The sequence below is a fragment of the Notamacropus eugenii genome, chromosome 6, assembly GCF_028372415.1.
Source record: "Notamacropus eugenii isolate mMacEug1 chromosome 6, mMacEug1.pri_v2, whole genome shotgun sequence".
In the NCBI taxonomy this organism is placed as follows: Eukaryota; Metazoa; Chordata; class Mammalia; order Diprotodontia; family Macropodidae; genus Notamacropus; species Notamacropus eugenii.
Window position 1 is genome coordinate 170,725,682 of NC_092877.1, and position 23,754 is coordinate 170,749,435.

The following is a 23,754-nucleotide window of genomic DNA, read 5'->3' on the forward strand; positions in this document are numbered from 1 at the left end:
AATGCTGACCATAAGCCTAACCCTAAACTTCGATTCTACCAACACAAACCCTAACCCTAACCCTAACGCTAACCTTAACCCTGACTCTAACCCTAACCGTCGATTTTAATAAAGCTAACCCTACCCTAACTCTAACCCTAACACTTTTCTTAAATGCACTCGATTCTAACCCTCAACCTAAACATAACCGTCATCCAAACCCTATCCCTAACCCTAAATGCACTGAATTCTAAACATAACTCTAACCCTAATGTGATCGATTAGAACCCTAACACTAAATCGTCAATTTCAACACTAAGCCTAACCCTAAATGCACTCGACTCTAACCCTAAAGGCAATCCTGACCCTAAGCGTAACCTTAAACCTCGATTCTACCAACGCAAACCCTAACCCTAATCCTAACCCTACTCCTATCCCTACCTCTATAGGCACTCTAACCCTAACCCTAACCCAACCCCTAACACTAAAAATGCGCTTGATTCTAACCCTATCCCTAACCCCAACCCTAACCATAACCCTAACCCTCAATTCTACGAAACGTAACCGTAAACCTAACTCTAACCCTAACACTATCCTTAAATGATCTCGATCCTAATCCTGACCCTAATAACCCTTACCCTAACACTAAGCCTAAATGCAGTGGATTCTAACCATAACTCTAACCCTAATGTGCTCGATTCTAAGCCTAACAGTAAATCGTCAATCTCAACACTAACCCTAACCCTAAATGCACTCGATTCTAACCCAAAAGGCAATTCTGACCCTAAGCCTAACCCTAAACTTCGATTCTAAAAACAAAAAACCTAACCCTAATCCTAACTCTACCCCTACCCCTACCCCGAAATTCACTCTGACCCTACTCCTACACCTAACACTACCCCTAACCCTAACGAATTCTAAACAAAACTCTAACCCTAAACGTGCTCGATTCTAACCCTAACACTAAATCGTCAATGTCAACACTATCCCTAAGCCTAAATGCACTGGATTCTAACCCAAAAGCCATTCCTGACCCTAAGCCTAACCCTAAACCTCGATGCTACCCACAGAAACCTTAACTCTAATCCTAACCGTACTCCTACCCCTACCCCTAAATGCACTCTAAGCCATACCCTAACGAAAACCAGAACACTAAAAATGCGCCTGATTCTAACCCTAACCCTAACCCTAAGCCTAACCTTAAGCCTAACCCTCGATTCTACGAAAGCGAACGCTAAACCTAACTCTAACCCTAGCACTATCCTTAAATGCTCTCGATTTTAACCCTGACCCTAAACCTAACCCTAACCCTAACCCTAACCCTAAATGCACTGAATTCTAACCAGAACTCTAACCCTAAATGTGCTCGATTCAACCCTAACACTAAATCATCAATTCGAACACTAACCCAAAGCCTAAATACACTCAATTCTGATCCAAAAGGCAATCCTGACCCCAAGCCTAAACCTAAACCTCGATTCTACCAACACAAACCTTAACCCTAATCCTAACCCTACTCCTACCACTAGCCCTAAAAGCACTTCAACCCTAATCCTCTCCCTAACGCTAACACTAAAACTGTGCTTGATTCTAACACTAAACCTCACCCTAAGCCTAACCCTAAGCCTAACCCTCGATTCTACGAAAGCAAACCCTAAACCTAACTCTAACCCTAGCACTATCCTTAAATGCTCTCGATTCTAACCTTGACCCTAAACCTACCACTAAGTCTACCCCTAACCCTACCCCTAACCCTAAATGCACTGAATTCTAAGCATAACTCTAACCCTAAATGTGCTCGATTGAAACCCTCACACTAAATCGTCAATTTGAACACTAACCCAAACCCTAAATACACTCGATTCTGATCCAAAATGCAATCCTGACCCTAAGCCTAAACCTAAACCTCGATTCTACCATCACTAACCCTAACACAAATCCTAATCCTACCGCTACCCCTACCTCTAAATGCACTCTAACCCTAACACTAAACCTAACCCTAACACTAAAAATGCGCGTGATTCTGACCCCTAGCCTACCCTTACCCCTAACCCTAAACCTAACGAATTCTAACCACAACTCTAACCCTAAATGTGCTCGATCCTAAGCCTAACACTAAATCGTCAATCTCATCATTAACTCTAACCCGGAATGCATTCGATTCTAACCCAAAAAGTAATCATGACCCTAAGCCTAACCCTAAACCTCTATTCTACCACCACAAACCGTAACCCTAATCCAGAACCTACTCCTACCCCTACCCCTAAATGCACTCTAATCGTAAGCCTACCACAACCCTAATACTAAAAATGCGCTTGATTCTAAACAGAACCCGAACCCTAACCCTAACCCTAACCCTCAATTCTACGAAAGCCAACCCTAAACCTAATTCTAACACTAACACGATCCTTAAATGCTCTCGATTCAAACCCTGACCCTAATAACCCTAACCCTAATCCTAACCCTAAATGCATTAGATTCTAACCATAACTCTAACGCTAATGTGCTCGTTTCTAACCCTAACACTAAATCGTCAATCTCAACACTAACTGTTACCCTAAATGCACTCGATTCTAACCCAAAAGGCAATCCTGACCCTAAGCCTAAGCCTGAACCTCAATTCTACCAACAAAAACCCTAACGCTAATCCTAACCCTACTACTACCCCTACCCCTGAATTCCCTCTAACCCTAACCCTAACCGTAAACTTAACACTAAAAATGCCCTTGATTCTAACCTTAACCCTAACCCTAACCCTAACCCTAACCGTCGATTCTAAGAAAGCTAACCCTAACCTAACTCTAACCCTAACACTATCCTTAAATGCACTCGATTCTAAACCTCATCCTAAACATAACCGTCATCCTAACCCTATCCCTAACCCTCAATGTACTGGAATCTAACCATAACTCTAACCCTAATGTGCTCGATTCTAACCCTAATACTAAATCGTCAATCTCAACACTAACTCTAACCCTAAATGCACTCGATTCTAACCCAAAAGGCAATCCTGACCCTAAGCCTAAACTTAAACCTCGATCCTACCAACAGAAACCTTCACCCTAATCCTAACCCTACTCCCACCCCTACCATACAATCCGCTCTAAGCCATAACCAAACCCCAACCATAACACTAAAATTGCGCCTGATTCTAACCCTAACCCTAACGCTAATCCTAACCCGAAGCTTAACCCTCGATTCTACGAAAGCTAACCCTAAACCAAACTCTCACCCTAAAACTATCCTTAAATGCACTTGATTCTAACCTCACCCTAAACATAACCGTAACCCTAAGCCTAAGGCTAACCCTAAATGCACTGGATTCTAACCATAACTCTAACTGTAATGTTCTTGATTCTAACCCTAACACTAATTCGTCAATCTCAACAGTAAACTTAAGCCTAAATGCACTCGATTCTAACCCAAAAGGCAATCCTGACCCTGAGCCTAACCCTAAACCTCGATTCTACCAACACTAACCCTAACCTTAATTCCAACCGTGCCCCAACCCCTACCGCTAAATGCACTCTAACCGTACCCCTAACCCTAACAATAACCGTACCCCTAACGAATTCTAACCATAACTCTATCCCTAAATGTGCTTGATTCTAACGCTAAAACTAAATCATCAATTTCAACACTAACCTTAGCCTAACTGCTCTGAAATATGACGCAAAATGCGCTCCTGACCCTGAGCCAAACCCAAAACCTCGATTCTACCAACACAAACCCTAACACTAATCCTAACCCAACTCCTCCCATACCCCTAAATGCACTCAAACCGTAACCCTAACCGCAAACCTAATACTAAAAATGCGCTTGATTCTACCCCTAATCCTAACCCTAACCCTAACCCTAACCCTAAATGCACTGGATTCTAACCATAACTCTAACCCTAATGTGCTCGATTATAACCCTAACACTAAATCGTCAATCTCAACAATAAGCCTAACCCTAAATGCACTCGACTCTAACCCAAAAGGCAATCCTGACCCTAAGCATAACCCTAAACCTCGATTCTACCAACACAAACCCTAACCCTAATCCTAACCCTACTCCTATCCCTACCTCTATATGCACTCTAACCCTAACCCTAACCCAACCCCTAACACTAAAAATGCGCTTGATTCTAACCCTATCCCTAACCCCAACCCTAACCATAACCCTAACCCTCAATTCTACGAAACGTAACCCTAAACCTAACTCTAACCCTAACACTATCCTTAAATGATCTCGATCCTAATCCTAACCCTAATAACCCTTACCCTAACACTAAGCCTAAATGCAGTGGATTCTAACCATAACTCTAAGCCTAATGTGCTCGATTCTAAGCCTAACAGGAAATCGTCAATCTCAACACTAACCCTAACCCTAAATGCACTCGATTCTAACCCAAAAGGCAATTCTGACCCTAAGCCTAACCCTAAACTTCGATTCTAAAAACACAAAACCTAACCCTAATCCTAACTCTACCCCTACCCCTACCCCGAAATGCACTCTGACCCTACCCCTACCCCTAACACTACCCCTAACCCTAACGAATTCTAAACAAAACTCTAACCCTAAACGTGCTCGATTCTAACCCTAACACTAAATCGTCAATGTCAACACTATCCCTAAGCCTAAATGCACTGGATTCTAACCCAAAAGCCATTCCTGACCCTAATCCTAACCCTAAACCTCGATGCTACCCACAGAAACCTTAACTCTAATCCTAACCGTACTCCTACCCCTACCCCTAAATGCACTCTAAGCCATACCCTAACGAAAACCAGAACACTAAAAATGCGCCTGATTCTAACCCTAACCCTAACCCTAAGCCTAACCTTAAGCCTAACCCTCGATTCTACGAAAGCGAACGCTAAACCTAACTCTAACCCTAGCACTATCCTTAAATGCTCTCGATTTTAACCCTGACCCTAAACCTAACCCTAACCCTAACCCTAACCCTAAATGCACTGAATTCTAACCAGAACTCTAACCCTAAATGTGCTCGATTCAACCCTAACACTAAATCATCAATTCGAACACTAACCCAAAGCCTAAATACACTCAATTCTGATCCAAAAGGCAATCCTGACCCCAAGCCTAAACCTAAACCTCGATTCTACCAACACAAACCTTAACCCTAATCCTAACCCTACTCCTACCACTAGCCCTAAAAGCACTTCAACCCTAATCCTCTCCCTAACGCTAACACTAAAACTGTGCTTGATTCTAACCCTAAACCTCACCCTAAGCCTAACCCTAAGCCTAACCCTCGATTCTACGAAAGCAAACCCTAAACCTAACTCTCACCCTAGCACTATCCTTAAATGCTCTCGATTCTAACCTTGACCCTAAACCTACCACTAAGTCTACCCCTAACCCTACCCCTAACCCTAAATGCACTGAATTCTAAGCATAACTCTAACCCTAAATGTGCTCGATTGAAACCCTCACACTAAATCGTCAATTTGAACACTAACCCAAACCCTAAATACACTCGATTCTGATCCAAAATGCAATCCTGACCCTAAGCCTCAACCTAAACCTCGATTCTACCAACACAAACCTTAACCCTAATCCTAACCCTACCCGTACCACTAGCCCTAAAAGCACTTTAACCCTAACCCTCACCCTAACGCTAACACTAAAACTGTTCTTGATTCTAACCCTAACCCTCAACCTAAGGCTAACCCTAAGCCTAACCCTCGATTCTACGAAAGCTAACCCTAAAGCTAACGCTAACCCTAGCACTATCATTAAAAGGTCTCGATTCTAACCCTGACCCTAAACCTAACCGTAACCCTAACCCTACCCCTAACCCTAAATGCACTGAATTCTAAGCATAACTCTAACCCTAAATGTGCTCGATTGAAACCCTCACACTAAATCGTGAATTTGAACACTAACCCAAACCCTAAATACACTCGATTCTGATGCAAAATGCAATCCTGACCCTAAGCCTAAACCTAAACCTCGATTCTACCATCACTAACCCTAACACAAATCCTAATCCTACCGCTACCCCTACCTCTAAATGCACTCTAACCCTAACACTAAACCTAACCCTAACACTAAAAATGCGCGTGATTCTGACCCCTAGCCTACCCTTACCCCTAACCCTAAACCTAACGAATTCTAACCACAACTCTAACCCTAAATGTGCTCGATCCTAAGCCTAACACTAAATCGTCAATCTCATCATTAACTCTAACCCGGAATGCATTCGATTCTAACCCAAAAAGTAATCATGACCCTAAGCCTAACCCTAAACCTCTATTCTACCACCACAAACCGTAACCCTAATCCAGAACCTACTCCTACCCCTACCCCTAAATGCACTCTAATCGTAAGCCTACCACAACCCTAATACTAAAAATGCGCTTGATTCTAAACAGAACCCGAACCCTAACCCTAACCCTAACCCTCAATTCTACGAAAGCCAACCCTAAACCTAATTCTAACACTAACACGATCCTTAAATGCTCTCGATTCAAACCCTGACCCTAATAACCCTAACCCTAATCCTAACCCTAAATGCATTAGATTCTAACCATAACTCTAACGCTAATGTGCTCGTTTCTAACCCTAACACTAAATCGTCAATCTCAACACTAACTGTTACCCTAAATGCACTCGATTCTAACCCAAAAGGCAATCCTGACCCTAAGCCTAAGCCTGAACCTCAATTCTACCAACAAAAACCCTAACGCTAATCCTAACCCTACTACTACCCCTACCCCTGAATTCCCTCTAACCCTAACCCTAACCGTAAACTTAACACTAAAAATGCCCTTGATTCTAACCTTAACCCTAACCCTAACCCTAACCCTAACCGTCGATTCTAAGAAAGCTAACCCTAACCTAACTCTAACCCTAACACTATCCTTAAATGCACTCGATTCTAACCCTCAACCTAAACATAACCGTCATCCTAACCCTATCCCTAACCCTCAATGTACTGGAATCTAACCATAACTCTAACCCTAATGTGCTCGATTCTAACCCTAATACTAAATCGTCAATCTCAACACTAACTCTAACCCTAAATGCACTCGATTCTAACCCAAAAGGCAATCCTGACCCTAAGCCTAAACTTAAACCTCGATCCTACCAACAGAAACCTTCACCCTAATCCTAACCCTACTCCCACCCCTACCATACAATCCGCTCTAAGCCATAACCAAACCCCAACCATAACACTAAAATTGCGCCTGATTCTAACCCTAACCCTAACGCTAATCCTAACCCGAAGCTTAACCCTCGATTCTACGAAAGCTAACCCTAAACCAAACTCTCACCCTAAAACTATCCTTAAATGCACTTGATTCTAACCTCACCCTAAACATAACCGTAACCCTAAGCCTAAGGCTAACCCTAAATGCACTGGATTCTAACCATAACTCTAACTGTAATGTTCTTGATTCTAACCCTAACACTAATTCGTCAATCTCAACAGTAAACTTAAGCCTAAATGCACTCGATTCTAACCCAAAAGGCAATCCTGACCCTGAGCCTAACCCTAAACCTCGATTCTACCAACACTAACCCTAACCTTAATTCCAACCGTGCCCCAACCCCTACCGCTAAATGCACTCTAACCATACCCCTAACCCTAACAATAACCGTACCCCTAACGAATTCTAACCATAACTCTATCCCTAAATGTGCTTGATTCTAACGCTAAAACTAAATCATCAATTTCAACACTAACCTTAGCCTAACTGCTCTGAAATATGACGCAAAATGCGCTCCTGACCCTGAGCCAAACCCAAAACCTCGATTCTACCAACACAAACCCTAACACTAATCCTAACCCAACTCCTCCCATACCCCTAAATGCACTCAAACCGTAACCCTAACCGCAAACCTAATACTAAAAATGCGCTTGATTCTACCCCTAATCCTAACCCTAACCCTAACCCTAACCCTAAATGCACTGGATTCTAACCATAACTCTAACCCTAATGTGCTCGATTATAACCCTAACACTAAATCGTCAATCTCAACAATAAGCCTAACCCTAAATGCACTCGACTCTAACCCAAAAGGCAATCCTGACCCTAAGCATAACCCTAAACCTCGATTCTACCAACACAAACCCTAACCCTAATCCTAACCCTACTCCTATCCCTACCTCTATATGCACTCTAACCCTAACCCTAACCCAACCCCTAACACTAAAAATGCGCTTGATTCTAACCCTATCCCTAACCCCAACCCTAACCATAACCCTAACCCTCAATTCTACGAAACGTAACCCTAAACCTAACTCTAACCCTAACACTATCCTTAAATGATCTCGATCCTAATCCTGACCCTAATAACCCTTACCCTAACACTAAGCCTAAATGCAGTGGATTCTAACCATAACTCTAAGCCTAATGTGCTCGATTCTAAGCCTAACAGGAAATCGTCAATCTCAACACTAACCCTAACCCTAAATGCACTCGATTCTAACCCAAAAGGCAATTCTGACCCTAAGCCTAACCCTAAACTTCGATTCTAAAAACACAAAACCTAACCCTAATCCTAACTCTACCCCTACCCCTACCCCGAAATGCACTCTGACCCTACCCCTACCCCTAACACTACCCCTAACCCTAACGAATTCTAAACAAAACTCTAACCCTAAACGTGCTCGATTCTAACCCTAACACTAAATCGTCAATGTCAACACTATCCCTAAGCCTAAATGCACTGGATTCTAACCCAAAAGCCATTCCTGACCCTAAGCCTAACCCTAAACCTCGATGCTACCCACAGAAACCTTAACTCTAATCCTAACCGTACTCCTACCCCTACCCCTAAATGCACTCTAAGCCATACCCTAACGAAAACCAGAACACTAAAAATGCGCCTGATTCTAACCCTAACCCTAACCCTAAGCCTAACCTTAAGCCTAACCCTCGATTCTACGAAAGCGAACGCTAAACCTAACTCTAACCCTAGCACTATCCTTAAATGCTCTCGATTTTAACCCTGACCCTAAACCTAACCCTAACCCTAACCCTAACCCTAAATGCACTGAATTCTAACCAGAACTCTAACCCTAAATGTGCTCGATTCAACCCTAACACTAAATCATCAATTCGAACACTAACCCAAAGCCTAAATACACTCAATTCTGATCCAAAAGGCAATCCTGACCCCAAGCCTAAACCTAAACCTCGATTCTACCAACACAAACCTTAACCCTAATCCTAACCCTACTCCTACCACTAGCCCTAAAAGCACTTCAACCCTAATCCTCTCCCTAACGCTAACACTAAAACTGTGCTTGATTCTAACCCTAAACCTCACCCTAAGCCTAACCCTAAGCCTAACCCTCGATTCTACGAAAGCAAACCCTAAACCTAACTCTCACCCTAGCACTATCCTTAAATGCTCTCGATTCTAACCTTGACCCTAAACCTACCACTAAGTCTACCCCTAACCCTACCCCTAACCCTAAATGCACTGAATTCTAAGCATAACTCTAACCCTAAATGTGCTCGATTGAAACCCTCACACTAAATCGTCAATTTGAACACTAACCCAAACCCTAAATACACTCGATTCTGATCCAAAATGCAATCCTGACCCTAAGCCTCAACCTAAACCTCGATTCTACCAACACAAACCTTAACCCTAATCCTAACCCTACCCGTACCACTAGCCCTAAAAGCACTTTAACCCTAACCCTCACCCTAACGCTAACACTAAAACTGTTCTTGATTCTAACCCTAACCCTCAACCTAAGGCTAACCCTAAGCCTAACCCTCGATTCTACGAAAGCTAACCCTAAAGCTAACGCTAACCCTAGCACTATCATTAAAAGGTCTCGATTCTAACCCTGACCCTAAACCTAACCGTAACCCTAACCCTAACCCTAACCCTAAATGCACTGAATTCTAAGCATAACTCTAACCCTAAATGTGCTCGATTGAAACCCTCACACTAAATCGTGAATTTGAACACTAACCCAAACCCTAAATACACTCGATTCTGATCCAAAATGCAATCCTGACCCTAAGCCTAAACCTAAACCTCGATTCTACCATCACTAACCCTAACACAAATCCTAATCCTACCGCTACCCCTACCTCTAAATGCACTCTAACCCTAACACTAAACCTAACCCTAACACTAAAAATGCGCGTGATTCTGACCCCTAGCCTACCCCTACCCCTAACCCTAAACCTAACGAATTCTAACCACAACTCTAACCCTAAATGTGCTCGATCCTAAGCCTAACACTAAATCGTCAATCTCATCATTAACTCTAACCCGGAATGCACTCGATTCTAACCCAATAAGTAATCATGACCCTAAGCCTAACCCTAAACCTCTATTCTACCACCACAAACCGTAACCCTAATCCAGAACCTACTCCTACCCCTACCCCTAAATGCACTCTAATCGTAAGCCTACCACAACCCTAATACTAAAAATGCGCTTGATTCTCAACCGAACCCGAACCCTAACCCTAACCCTAACCCTCGATTCTACGAAAGCTAACCCTAAACCTAATTCTAACACTAACACGATCCTTAAATGCTCTCGATTCAAACCCTGACCCTAATAACCCTAACCCTAATCCTAACCCTAAATGCATTAGATTCTAACCATAACTCTAACGCTAATGTGCTCGTTTCTAACCCTAACACTAAATCGTCAATCTCAACACTAACTGTTACCCTAAATGCACTCGATTCTAACCCAAAAGGCAATCCTGACCCTAAGCCTAAGCCTGAACCTCAATTCTACCAACAAAAACCCTAACGCTAATCCTAACCCTACTACTATCCCTACCCCTGAATTCCCTCTAACCCTAACCCTAACCGTAAACTTAACACTAAAAATGCCCTTGATTCTAACCTTAACCCTAACCCTAACCCTAACCCTAACCGTCGATTCTAAGAAAGCTAACCCTAACCTAACTCTAACCCTAACACTATCCTTAAATGCACTCGATTCTAACCCTCAACCTAAACATAACCGTCATCCTAACCCTATCCCTAACCCTCAATGTACTGGAATCTAACCATAACTCTAACCCTAATGTGCTCGATTCTAACCCTAATACTAAATCGTCAATCTCAACACTAACTCTAACCCTAAATGCACTCGATTCTAACCCAAAAGGCAATCCTGACCCTAAGCCTAAACTTAAACCTCGATCCTACCAACAGAAACCTTCACCCTAATCCTAACCCTACTCCCACCCCTACCATACAATCCGCTCTAAGCCATAACCAAACCCCAACCATAACACTAAAATTGCGCCTGATTCTAACCCTAACCCTAACGCTAATCCTAACCCGAAGCTTAACCCTCGATTCTACGAAAGCTAACCCTAAACCAAACTCTCACCCTAAAACTATCCTTAAATGCACTTGATTCTAACCTCACCCTAAACATAACCGTAACCCTAAGCCTAAGGCTAACCCTAAATGCACTGGATTCTAACCATAACTCTAACTGTAATGTTCTTGATTCTAACCCTAACACTAATTCGTCAATCTCAACAGTAAACTTAAGCCTAAATGCACTCGATTCTAACCCAAAAGGCAATCCTGACCCTGAGCCTAACCCTAAACCTCGATTCTACCAACACTAACCCTAACCTTAATTCCAACCGTGCCCCAACCCCTACCGCTAAATGCACTCTAACCGTACCCCTAACCCTAACAATAACCGTACCCCTAACGAATTCTAACCATAACTCTATCCCTAAATGTGCTTGATTCTAACGCTAAAACTAAATCATCAATTTCAACACTAACCTTAGCCTAACTGCTCTGAAATATGACGCAAAATGCGCTCCTGACCCTGAGCCAAACCCAAAACCTCGATTCTACCAACACAAACCCTAACACTAATCCTAACCCAACTCCTCCCATACCCCTAAATGCACTCAAACCGTAACCCTAACCGCAAACCTAATACTAGAAATGCGCTTGATTCTACCCCTAATCCTAACCCTAACCCTAACCCTAACCCTAAATGCACTGGATTCTAACCATAACTCTAACCCTAATGTGCTCGATTATAACCCTAACACTAAATCGTCAATCTCAACAATAAGCCTAACCCTAAATGCACTCGACTCTAACCCAAAAGGCAATCCTGACCCTAAGCATAACCCTAAACCTCGATTCTACCAACACAAACCCTAACCCTAATCCTAACCCTACTCCTATCCCTACCTCTATATGCACTCTAACCCTAACCCTAACCCAACCCCTAACACTAAAAATGCGCTTGATTCTAACCCTATCCCTAACCCCAACCCTAACCATAACCCTAACCCTCAATTCTACGAAACGTAACCCTAAACCTAACTCTAACCCTAACACTATCCTTAAATGATCTCGATCCTAATCCTGACCCTAATAACCCTTACCCTAACACTAAGCCTAAATGCAGTGGATTCTAACCATAACTCTAAGCCTAATGTGCTCGATTCTAAGCCTAACAGGAAATCGTCAATCTCAACACTAACCCTAACCCTAAATGCACTCGATTCTAACCCAAAAGGCAATTCTGACCCTAAGCCTAACCCTAAACTTCGATTCTAAAAACACAAAACCTAACCCTAATCCTAACTCTACCCCTACCCCTACCCCGAAATGCACTCTGACCCTACCCCTACCCCTAACACTACCCCTAACCCTAACGAATTCTAAACAAAACTCTAACCCTAAACGTGCTCGATTCTAACCCTAACACTAAATCGTCAATGTCAACACTATCCCTAAGCCTAAATGCACTGGATTCTAACCCAAAAGCCATTCCTGACCCTAAGCCTAACCCTAAACCTCGATGCTACCCACAGAAACCTTAACTCTAATCCTAACCGTACTCCTACCCCTACCCCTAAATGCACTCTAAGCCATACCCTAACGAAAACCAGAACACTAAAAATGCGCCTGATTCCAACCCTAACCCTAACCCTAAGCCTAACCTTAAGCCTAACCCTCGATTCTACGAAAGCGAACGCTAAACCTAACTCTAACCCTAGCACTATCCTTAAATGCTCTCAATTTTAACCCTGACCCTAAACCTAACCCTAACCCTAACCCTAACCCTAAATGCACTGAATTCTAACCATAACTCTAACCCTAAATGTGCTCGATTCAACCCTAACACTAAATCATCAATTCGAACACTAACCCAAAGCCTAAATACACTCAATTCTGATCCAAAAGGCAATCCTGACCCCAAGCCTAAACCTAAACCTCGATTCTACCAACACAAACCTTAACCCTAATCCTAACCCTACTCCTACCACTAGCCCTAAAAGCACTTCAACCCTAATCCTCTCCCTAACGCTAACACTAAAACTGTGCTTGATTCTAACCCTAAACCTCACCCTAAGCCTAACCCTAAGCCTAACCCTCGATTCTACGAAAGCAAACCCTAAACCTAACTCTCACCCTAGCACTATCCTTAAATGCTCTCGATTCTAACCTTGACCCTAAACCTACCACTAAGTCTACCCCTAACCCTACCCCTAACCCTAAATGCACTGAATTCTAAGCATAACTCTAACCCTAAATGTGCTCGATTGAAACCCTCACACTAAATCGTCAATTTGAACACTAACCCAAACCCTAAATACACTCGATTCTGATCCAAAATGCAATCCTGACCCTAAGCCTAAACCTAAACCTCGATTCTACCATCACTAACCCTAACACAAATCCTAATCCTACCGCTACCCCTACCTCTAAATGCACTCTAACCCTAACACTAAACCTAACCCTAACACTAAAAATGCGCGTGATTCTGACCCCTAGCCTACCCCTACCCCTAACCCTAAACCTAACGAATTCTAACCACAACTCTAACCCTAAATGTGCTCGATCCTAAGCCTAACACTAAATCGTCAATCTCATCATTAACTCTAACCCGGAATGCACTCGATTCTAACCCAAAAAGTAATCATGACCCTAAGCCTAACCCTAAACCTCTATTCTACCACCACAAACCGTAACCCTAATCCAGAACCTACTCCTACCCCTACCCCTAAATGCACTCTAATCGTAAGCCTACCACAACCCTAATACTAAAAATGCGCTTGATTCTCAACCGAACCCGAACCCTAACCCTAACCCTAACCCTCGATTCTACGAAAGCTAACCCTAAACCTAATTCTAACACTAACACGATCCTTAAATGCTCTCGATTCAAACCCTGACCCTAATAACCCTAACCCTAATCCTAACCCTAAATGCATTAGATTCTAACCATAACTCTAACGCTAATGTGCTCGTTTCTAACCCTAACACTAAATCGTCAATCTCAACACTAACTGTTACCCTAAATGCACTTGATTCTAACCCAAAAGGCAATCCTGACCCTAAGCCTAAGCCTGAACCTCAATTCTACCAACAAAAACCCTAACGCTAATCCTAACCCTACTACTATCCCTACCCCTGAATTCCCTCTAACCCTAACCCTAACCGTAAACTTAACACTAAAAATGCCCTTGATTCTAACCTTAACCCTAACCCTAACCCTAACCCTAACCGTCGATTCTAAGAAAGCTAACCCTAACCTAACTCTAACCCTAACACTATCCTTAAATGCACTCGATTCTAACCCTCAACCTAAACATAACCGTCATCCTAACCCTATCCCTAACCCTCAATGTACTGGAATCTAACCATAACTCTAACCCTAATGTGCTCGATTCTAACCCTAATACTAAATCGTCAATCTCAACACTAACTCTAACCCTAAATGCACTCGATTCTAACCCAAAAGGCAATCCTGACCCTAAGCCTAAACTTAAACCTCGATCCTACCAACAGAAACCTTAACCCTAATCCTAACCCTACTCCCACCCCTACCATACAATCTGCTCTAAGCCATAACCAAACCCCAACCATAACACTAAAATTGCGCCTGATTCTAACCCTAACCCTAACGCTAATCCTAACCCGAAGCTTAACCCTCGATTCTACGAAAGCTAACCCTAAACCAAACTCTCACCCTAAAACTATCCTTAAATGCACTTGATTCTAACCTCACCCTAAACATAACCGTAACCCTAAGCCTAAGGCTAACCCTAAATGCACTGGATTCTAACCATAACTCTAACTGTAATGTTCTTGATTCTAACCCTAACACTAATTCGTCAATCTCAACAGTAAACTTAAGCCTAAATGCACTCGATTCTAACCCAAAAGGCAATCCTGACCCTGAGCCTAACCCTAAACCTCGATTCTACCAACACTAACCCTAACCTTAATTCCAACCGTGCCCCAACCCCTACCGCTAAATGCACTCTAACCGTACCCCTAACCCTAACAATAACCGTACCCCTAACGAATTCTAACCATAACTCTATCCCTAAATGTGCTTGATTCTAACGCTAAAACTAAATCATCAATTTCAACACTAACCTTAGCCTAACTGCTCTGAAATATGACGCAAAATGCGCTCCTGACCCTGAGCCAAACCCAAAACCTCGATTCTACCAACACAAACCCTAACACTAATCCTAACCCAACTCCTCCCATACCCCTAAATGCACTCAAACCGTAACCCTAACCGCAAACCTAATACTAGAAATGCGCTTGATTCTACCCCTAATCCTAACCCTAACCCTAACCCTAACCCTAAATGCACTGGATTCTAACCATAACTCTAACCCTAATGTGCTCGATTATAACCCTAACACTAAATCGTCAATCTCAACAATAAGCCTAACCCTAAATGCACTCGACTCTAACCCAAAAGGCAATCCTGACCCTAAGCATAACCCTAAACCTCGATTCTACCAACACAAACCCTAACCCTAATCCTAACCCTACTCCTATCCCTACCTCTATATGCACTCTAACCCTAACCCTAACCCAACCCCTAACACTAAAAATGCGCTTGATTCTAACCCTATCCCTAACCCCAACCCTAACCATAACCCTAACCCTCAATTCTACGAAACGTAACCCTAAACCTAACTCTAACCCTAACACTATCCTTAAATGATCTCGATCCTAATCCTGACCCTAATAACCCTTACCCTAACACTAAGCCTAAATGCAGTGGATTCTAACCATAACTCTAACCCTAATGTGCTCGATTCTAAGCCTAACAGTAAATCGTCAATCTCAACACTAACCCTAACCCTAAATGCACTCGATTCTAACCCAAAAGGCAATTCTGACCCTAAGCCTAACCCTAAACTTCGATTCTAAAAACACAAAACCTAACCCTAATCCTAACTCTACCCCTACCCCTACCCCGAAATGCACTCTGACCCTACCCCTACCCCTAACACTACCCCTAACCCTAACGAATTCTAAACAAAACTCTAACCCTAAACGTGCTCGATTCTAACCCTAACACTAAATCGTCAATGTCAACACTATCCCTAAGCCTAAATGCACTGGATTCTAACCCAAAAGCCATTCCTGACCCTAAGCCTAACCCTAAACCTCGATGCTACCCACAGAAACCTTAACTCTAATCCTAACCGTACTCCTACCCCTACCCCTAAATGCACTCTAAGCCATACCCTAACGAAAACCAGAACACTAAAAATGCGCCTGATTCTAACCCTAACCCTAACCCTAAGCCTAACCTTAAGCCTAACCCTCGATTCTACGAAAGCGAACGCTAAACCTAACACTAACCCTAGCACTATCCTTAAATGCTCTCAATTTTAACCCTGACCCTAAACCTAACCCTAACCCTAACCCTAACCCTAAATGCACTGAATTCTAACCATAACTCTAACCCTAAATGTGCTCGATTCAACCCTAACACTAAATCATCAATTCGAACACTAACCCAAAGCCTAAATACACTCAATTCTGATCCAAAAGGCAATCCTGACCCCAAGCCTAAACCTAAACCTCGATTCTACCAACACAAACCTTAACCCTAATCCTAACCCTACTCCTACCACTAGCCCTAAAAGCACTTCAACCCTAATCCTCTCCCTAACGCTAACACTAAAACTGTGCTTGATTCTAACCCTAAACCTCACCCTAAGCCTAACCCTAAGCCTAACCCTCGATTCTACGAAAGCAAACCCTAAACCTAACTCTCACCCTAGCACTATCCTTAAATGCTCTCGATTCTAACCTTGACCCTAAACCTACCACTAAGTCTACCCCTAACCCTACCCCTAACCTTAAATGCACTGAATTCTAAGCATAACTCTAACCCTAAATGTGCTCGATTGAAACCCTCACACTAAATCGTCAATTTGAACACTAACCCAAACCCTAAATACACTCGATTCTGATCCAAAATGCAATCCTGACCCTAAGCCTCAACCTAAACCTCGATTCTACCAACACAAACCTTAACCCTAATCCTAACCCTACCCGTACCACTAGCCCTAAAAGCACTTTAACCCTAACCCTCACCCTAACGCTAACACTAAAACTGTTCTTGATTCTAACCCTAACCCTCAACCTAAGGCTAACCCTAAGCCTAACCCTCGATTCTACGAAAGCTAACCCTAAAGCTAACGCTAACCCTAGCACTATCATTAAAAGGTCTCGATTCTAACCCTGACCCTAAACCTAACCGTAACCCTAACCCTAACCCTAACCCTAAATGCACTGAATTCTAAGCATAACTCTAACCCTAAATGTGCTCGATTGAAACCCTCACACTAAATCGTGAATTTGAACACTAACCCAAACCCTAAATACACTCGATTCTGATCCAAAATGCAATCCTGACCCTAAGCCTAAACCTAAACCTCGATTCTACCATCACTAACCCTAACACAAATCCTAATCCTACCGCTACCCCTACCTCTAAATGCACTCTAACCCTAACACTAAACCTAACCCTAACACTAAAAATGCGCGTGATTCTGACCCCTAGCCTACCCTTACCCCTAACCCTAAACCTAACGAATTCTAACCACAACTCTAACCCTAAATGTGCTCGATCCTAATCCTAACACTAAATCGTCAATCTCATCATTAACTCTAACCCGGAATGCATTCGATTCTAACCCAAAAAGTAATCATGACCCTAAGCCTAACCCTAAACCTCTATTCTACCACCACAAACCGTAACCCTAATCCAGAACCTACTCCTACCCCTACCCCTAAATGCACTCTAATCGTAAGCCTACCACAACCCTAATACTAAAAATGCGCTTGATTCTAAACCGAACCCGAACCCTAACCCTAACCCTAACCCTCAATTCTACGAAAGCTAACCCTAAACCTAATTCTAACACTAACACGATCCTTAAATGCTCTCGATTCAAACCCTGACCCTAATAACCCTAACCCTAATCCTAACCCTAAATGCATTAGATTCTAACCATAACTCTAACGCTAATGTGCTCGTTTCTAACCCTAACACTAAATCGTCAATCTCAACACTAACTGTTACCCTAAATGCACTCGATTCTAACCCAAAAGGCAATCCTGACCCTAAGCCTAAGCCTGAACCTCAATTCTACCAACAAAAACCCTAACGCTAATCCTAACCCTACTACTACCCCTACCCCTGAATTCCCTCTAACCCTAACCCTAACCGTAAACTTAACACTAAAAACGCCCTTGATTCTAACCTTAACCCTAACCCTAACCCTAACCCTAACCGTCGATTCTAAGAAAGCTAACCCTAACCTAACTCTAACCCTAACACTATCCTTAAATGCACTCGATTCTAACCCTCAACCTAAACATAACCGTCATCCTAACCCTATCCCTAACCCTCAATGTACTGGAATCTAACCATAACTCTAACCCTAATGTGCTCGATTCTAACCCTAATACTAAATCGTCAATCTCAACACTAACTCTAACCCTAAATGCACTCGATTCTAACCCAAAAGGCAATCCTGACCCTAAGCCTAAACTTAAACCTCGATCCTACCAACAGAAACCTTAACCCTAATCCTAACCCTACTCCCACCCCTACCATACAATCTGCTCTAAGCCATAACCAAACCCCAACCATAACACTAAAATTGCGCCTGATTCTAACCCTAACCCTAACGCTAATCCTAACCCGAAGCTTAACCCTCGATTCTACGAAAGCTAACCCTAAACCAAACTCTCACCCTAAAACTATCCTTAAATGCACTTGATTCTAACCTCACCCTAAACATAACCGTAACCCTAAGCCTAAGGCTAACCCTAAATGCACTGGATTCTAACCATAACTCTAACTGTAATGTTCTTGATTCTAACCCTAACACTAATTCGTCAATCTCAACAGTAAACTTAAGCCTAAATGCACTCGATTCTAACCCAAAAGGCAATCCTGACCCTGAGCCTAACCCTAAACCTCGATTCTACCAACACTAACCCTAACCTTAATTCCAACCGTGCCCCAACCCCTACCGCTAAATGCACTCTAACCGTACCCCTAACCCTAACAATAACCGTACCCCTAACGAATTCTAACCATAACTCTATCCCTAAATGTGCTTGATTCTAACGCTAAAACTAAATCATCAATTTCAACACTAACCTTAGCCTAACTGCTCTGAAATATGACGCAAAATGCGCTCCTGACCCTGAGCCAAACCCAAAACCTCGATTCTACCAACACAAACCCTAACACTAATCCTAACCCAACTCCTCCCATACCCCTAAATGCACTCAAACCGTAACCCTAACCGCAAACCTAATACTAAAAATGCGCTTGATTCTACCCCTAATCCTAACCCTAACCCTAACCCTAACCCTAAATGCACTGGATTCTAACCATAACTCTCACCCTAATGTGCTCGATTATAACCCTAACACTAAATCGTCAATCTCAACAATAAGCCTAACCCTAAATGCACTCGACTCTAACCCAAAAGGCAATCCTGACCCTAAGCATAACCCTAAACTTCGATTCTACCAACACAAACCCTAACCCTAATCCTAACCCTACTCCTATCCCTACCTCTATATGCACTCTAACCCTAACCCTAACCCAACCCCTAACACTAAAAATGCGCTTGATTCTAACCCTATCCCTAACCCCAACCCTAACCATAACCCTAACCCTCAATTCTACGAAACGTAACCCTAAACCTAACTCTAACCCTAACACTATCCTTAAATGATCTCGATCCTAATCCTGACCCTAATAACCCTTACCCTAACACTAAGCCTAAATGCAGTGGATTCTAACCATAACTCTAACCCTAATGTGCTCGATTCTAAGCCTAACAGTAAATCGTCAATCTCAACACTAACCCTAACCCTAAATGCACTCGATTCTAACCCAAAAGGCAATTCTGACCCTAAGCCTAACCCTAAACTTCGATTCTAAAAACACAAAACCTAACCCTAATCCTAACTCTACCCCTACCCCTACCCCGAAATGCACTCTGACCCTACCCCTACCCCTAACACTACCCCTAACCCTAACGAATTCTAAACAAAACTCTAACCCTAAACGTGCTCGATTCTAACCCTAACACTAAATCGTCAATGTCAACACTATCCCTAAGCCTAAATGCACTGGATTCTAACCCAAAAGCCATTCCTGACCCTAAGCCTAACCCTAAACCTCGATGCTACCCACAGAAACCTTAACTCTAATCCTAACCGTACTCCTACCCCTACCCCTAAATGCACTCTAAGCCATACCCTAACGAAAACCAGAACACTAAAAATGTGCCTGATTCTAACCCTAACCCTAACCCTAAGCCTAACCTTAAGCCTAACCCTCGATTCTACGAAAGCGAACGCTAAACCTAACACTAACCCTAGCACTATCCTTAAATGCTCTCAATTTTAACCCTGACCCTAAACCTAACCCTAACCCTAACCCTAACCCTAAATGCACTGAATTCTAACCATAACTCTAACCCTAAATGTGCTCGATTCAACCCTAACACTAAATCATCAATTTGAACACTAACCCAAAGCCTAAATACACTCAATTCTGATCCAAAAGGCAATCCTGACCCCAAGCCTAAACCTAAACCTCGATTCTACCAACACAAACCTTAACCCTAATCCTAACCCTACTCCTACCACTAGCCCTAAAAGCACTTCAACCCTAATCCTCTCCCTAACGCTAACACTAAAACTGTGCTTGATTCTAACCCTAAACCTCACCCTAAGCCTAACCCTAAGCCTAACCCTCGATTCTACGAAAGCAAACCCTAAACCTAACTCTCACCCTAGCACTATCCTTAAATGCTCTCGATTCTAACCTTGACCCTAAACCTACCACTAAGTCTACCCCTAACCCTACCCCTAACCCTAAATGCACTGAATTCTAAGCATAACTCTAACCCTAAATGTGCTCGATTGAAACCCTCACACTAAATCGTCAATTTGAACACTAACCCAAACCCTAAATACACTCGATTCTGATCCAAAATGCAATCCTGACCCTAAGCCTCAACCTAAACCTCGATTCTACCAACACAAACCTTAACCCTAATCCTAACCCTACCCGTACCACTAGCCCTAAAAGCACTTTAACCCTAACCCTCACCCTAACGCTAACACTAAAACTGTTCTTGATTCTAACCCTAACCCTCAACCTAAGGCTAACCCTAAGCCTAACCCTCGATTCTACGAAAGCTAACCCTAAAGCTAACGCTAACCCTAGCACTATCATTAAAAGGTCTCGATTCTAACCCTGACCCTAAACCTAACCGTAACCCTAACCCTAACCCTAACCCTAAATGCACTGAATTCTAAGCATAACTCTAACCCTAAATGTGCTCGATTGAAACCCTCACACTAAATCGTGAATTTGAACACTAACCCAAACCCTAAATACACTCGATTCTGATCCAAAATGCAATCCTGACCCTAAGCCTAAACCTAAACCTCGATTCTACCATCACTAACCCTAACACAAATCCTAATCCTACCGCTACCCCTACCTCTAAATGCACTCTAACCCTAACACTAAACCTAACCCTAACACTAAAAATGCGCGTGATTCTGACCCCTAGCCTACCCTTACCCCTAACCCTAAACCTAACGAATTCTAACCACAACTCTAACCCTAAATGTGCTCGATCCTAATCCTAACACTAAATCGTCAATCTCATCATTAACTCTAACCCGGAATGCATTCGATTCTAACCCAAAAAGTAATCATGACCCTAAGCCTAACCCTAAACCTCTATTCTACCACCACAAACCGTAACCCTAATCCAGAACCTACTCCTACCCCTACCCCTAAATGCACTCTAATCGTAAGCCTACCACAACCCTAATACTAAAAATGCGCTTGATTCTAAACCGAACCCGAACCCTAACCCTAACCCTAACCCTCAATTCTACGAAAGCTAACCCTAAACCTAATTCTAACACTAACACGATCCTTAAATGCTCTCGATTCAAACCCTGACCCTAATAACCCTAACCCTAATCCTAACCCTAAATGCATTAGATTCTAACCATAACTCTAACGCTAATGTGCTCGTTTCTAACCCTAACACTAAATCGTCAATCTCAACACTAACTGTTACCCTAAATGCACTCGATTCTAACCCAAAAGGCAATCCTGACCCTAAGCCTAAGCCTGAACCTCAATTCTACCAACAAAAACCCTAACGCTAATCCTAACCCTACTACTACCCCTACCCCTGAATTCCCTCTAACCCTAACCCTAACCGTAAACTTAACACTAAAAACGCCCTTGATTCTAACCTTAACCCTAACCCTAACCCTAACCCTAACCGTCGATTCTAAGAAAGCTAACCCTAACCTAACTCTAACCCTAACACTATCCTTAAATGCACTCGATTCTAACCCTCAACCTAAACATAACCGTCATCCTAACCCTATCCCTAACCCTCAATGTACTGGAATCTAACCATAACTCTAACCCTAATGTGCTCGATTCTAACCCTAATACTAAATCGTCAATCTCAACACTAACTCTAACCCTAAATGCACTCGATTCTAACCCAAAAGGCAATCCTGACCCTAAGCCTAAACTTAAACCTCGATCCTACCAACAGAAACCTTAACCCTAATCCTAACCCTACTCCCACCCCTACCATACAATCCGCTCTAAGCCATAACCAAACCCCAACCATAACACTAAAATTGCGCCTGATTCTAACCCTAACCCTAACGCTAATCCTAACCCGAAGCTTAACCCTCGATTCTACGAAAGCTAACCCTAAACCAAACTCTCACCCTAAAACTATCCTTAAATGCACTTGATTCTAACCTCACCCTAAACATAACCGTAACCCTAAGCCTAAGGCTAACCCTAAATGCACTGGATTCTAACCATAACTCTAACTGTAATGTTCTTGATTCTAACCCTAACACTAATTCGTCAATCTCAACAGTAAACTTAAGCCTAAATGCACTCGATTCTAACCCAAAAGGCAATCCTGACCCTGAGCCTAACCCTAAACCTCGATTCTACCAACACTAACCCTAACCTTAATTCCAACCGTGCCCCAACCCCTACCGCTAAATGCACTCTAACCGTACCCCTAACCCTAACAATAACCGTACCCCTAACGAATTCTAACCATAACTCTATCCCTAAATGTGCTTGATTCTAACGCTAAAACTAAATCATCAATTTCAACACTAACCTTAGCCTAACTGCTCTGAAATATGACGCAAAATGCGCTCCTGACCCTGAGCCAAACCCAAAACCTCGATTCTACCAACACAAACCCTAACACTAATCCTAACCCAACTCCTCCCATACCCCTAAATGCACTCAAACCGTAACCCTAACCGCAAACCTAATACTAAAAATGCGCTTGATTCTACCCCTAATCCTAACCCTAACCCTAACCCTAACCCTAAATGCACTGGATTCTAACCATAACTCTAACCCTAATGTGCTCGATTATAACCCTAACACTAAATCGTC